The sequence below is a fragment of the Sinocyclocheilus anshuiensis genome, unplaced genomic scaffold, assembly GCF_001515605.1.
Source record: "Sinocyclocheilus anshuiensis isolate Anshui unplaced genomic scaffold, SAMN03320099.WGS_v1.1 scaffold48, whole genome shotgun sequence".
NCBI classification, from domain to species: Eukaryota; Metazoa; Chordata; class Actinopteri; order Cypriniformes; family Cyprinidae; genus Sinocyclocheilus; species Sinocyclocheilus anshuiensis.
In genome coordinates, this window is record NW_015554124.1 from 1,299,805 (window position 1) to 1,303,116 (window position 3,312).

The following is a 3,312-nucleotide window of genomic DNA, read 5'->3' on the forward strand; positions in this document are numbered from 1 at the left end:
TTTGTTTTCAACCAACAGTTGGGTTAAATTTAGAATATATATATATATTAGCTATATGCGTGTATTTATGATGCAATGAAACCTAAATATGCCACAAAACCTTAAATAGTATTTTTAACAATATATATTTTATATGTAGCATTAAATATATTGTGATTATTATATATTTAAATGCAAAATTTTTATAATGCGAACGCTCTGTAGAGACCCTGTGAATCTGAACGCAACTTCTTTTTTCTCTGTTCTTCCCTCCATCCATAGAAAGAAAGAGAGAGAGAGAGAGGGAGGCGGGGCATTTCGAGGCTTTCTGCAGTAGGACGCTCTCTGAATAAAGAACAGATCTCACACGCACACACACACACACACACACACTGATGATGTGTGTCCTATTGTAGCGCAGTGTGTGTGTGTGTGTTAGTCTGAGCACAGAGACTCCGTCTGCATTCAGAGGGACTCTTATCTGTCTACTTAATTCAGTTAGAGTGAAGCACATAAACTCGTTACACGCCGCTTTAATTAACTGAAGTAGATAAGAGACTGAGAGCGACCGCATTGTGCCTCTGTTTTGTTCTGTCATCTCTGCGAAGTTTGTGTGATAAAGATCATCCATCCATTGATTCTTCTGCACAACAAAAGATGAGAAGAGACAGACGAGCACACAAACACGCGCAGACAGCAGACCACAGATCAAAGCACTGATGCTTTCTGATGCTTCAGGAGAGATTCCCGCTGTCACAGGATTCCCTCTCCTTCCTCCTCAGCTTCACTTTTATCTTACTGTATGGAAAATTATCCCACATTTTTGAACATTTGTTGATGGATATTTATATCTCGGAAAGTTTCAGCTGTAAAATCTCATTTCCAACCATGCATTACAGGGATTTTACCATGGTTTTCAGGAGTAAAGTCACAGTAAAATATGATATATAATAAATATGAATAAATACATATTTCAATCCAAAATGTCAGTGTATTTCAATAAGTAGATGCATTGTTTTATCATTAAAAACCCCCATAAACAATTCTTCCACCAGGTAATAGTTGTTCATTAGTCTAGATGCGGTTAAATAGCAATGAAGCAGAAAATGCATTAAAGCAGAAAATGTAGTTGCAGGTTTTTTATCCTCCAGTTGGAAGTGAAATTGCTCTTTTTAAAATATCTAATATATGGACACCTGTGAGCATGAATCATTTGACTTCTATATAAATGTGCCAGCACTATATTACAACTATGCATTTTTATAATAATTAAAAATAATAATTTGTCATTTTTATTTCATTGTTATTAATAATAATTTGAGTTCTTATTTTAGTGTTAATTATGTATATATTTAATATTTAATATTAGATTTATTTTTACATTTTCAGTTTTAATTTATTTTATTTTTAGTCATTTTGTGCATTTTCAAGTTTTTTTTTTCATATAATTTTAAATATTTCTAAATAGTTTTAATTCATTTTTATTTTAGTTACCAGTTAGTAAGTTTAGTACTTAAACATAAAATTATTTCAGTTAGGCAGCAATTCCTGTTTTCATTTAATTTAGGTTTTTCATCTAAAATGTTTATTTTATTTTATTTTTTGTATATCTTCAGTTTTAATTAAGGATAACAACTCTGCATTTTAGAAAACCAGGATAGGGCTCACACAGTATGTCACAGTATTTTTAACACGGTGAAGGGTTGTCGTTTGGTACAGGTTCAAATTTCCTAATCTTAATAATACCAAGAAATTGCACACAAGAAATTGTCTCTAACTAGCTGCAAATACCTAATGAATCTACCTGGAAATGAAAAAGACATCATAATCTATTCCACATCACCATGAGACAAAAACAGATCCATTAACACACACACACACACACACACACACACACACACACACACACACACACACACACACACACACACAACACTAGAGTTATTTGAGAGGTGCTGGTTGAAAACCCTGAAGGATGAAAATTCGAGTTCGTATTCACTGTTGATTTCCGTCAAATGCTTTTTATTGTTCCTCTTCCTGGAATAATCTTCCACTGTAAGTTCATTACTGTAAATGCAATTAGTTTGTTTGTTTTCTTAACTTGTATTGCACCTGAAACATGCTTTAATTATTCTGACTCTTTTGTACGGGTGGATATTCAGCAGGCGTCTGACTGATGATAAGTTGTGATGTGTGGTGGATTTCATCAGGAAAAGGTCTGAACCGCTTTGACAGTCAAGGTCTTTTTGTTTGTTATAGTCTATAAACTTCTGCACTACCAGTGAATGTGGAGCTCAAATAATCATAAAAATACACCACATGCACAAATACAAGGTAAAAGAGTCCATTTTTAATTTGATTTGAAATATTTATATATGTTTCAATACTGAATTGAACATTATTATTTTATTAAGCACTGATGTTTTTATTGCTGTTGCTGTCATTTTATCAGTGTTATTTTATGCACTGTTATATTTTTAATTAATATTTTTAATTATTTCTTATTTTTTCAGCTTTCCTTTTAATTTTAGTTAAATTTTTAGTCATTTTCTTATGTGCTTTCATCATTTTCATATAATTTCTAAATCTAATTAATTTTTGTTACCATGCAAAAGTGAAAAAAATTAATCTTTGAAAGAAGTCTCTCACCAGTATGCTTGCCAATGCTGCATTTATTTGATTAAAAGTACAGTAAAACAGTGAAATATTATTACAATTTCAAATATCTGTTTTCTATGTGAATATATTATAAAATATAATTTATTTCTGTGATCAAAGCTGTACTTTCAGCATCATTACCCCAGTCTTCAGTGTCACATGATTTTCAGAAATCATTCTAATATGCTGATTTGCTGCTCAAAAAACATGTCTGATTATATATATATATATATATATAGAGATTATGTTTTTGTGGAAACTTTGATGAACAGAAAGTTCAAAAGAACAGCATTTATTTGAAATAGAAAGCTTTTTAACATTATAAATTTAATGCATCCTTGTTGAGTAAAATTAATTAAAAAAATGTTTACCGACTCATGGATACTGAGCTTGTTGCAGTGCATTCTGGGATTGCATTTAGCATGAGATAAATATGATGTTGCTTTAAAATGTAGTGATAAGAATGCGTCTTAGAAGGCAGCATGACGTCACCGTCTACCTTTTGAACAGCCTTTGCATCTTAATTGCATCTAAGAAGCCTTAAAAACACTGTCTAAGTAAACAGCACACTAGGTTTGTGTGTGTAATGGATAGAGAAGGAAGCAGAACAGAGACGGACCTTCAAGGTCACTGCACCAACACACACACACACACACACACACACACACACACACA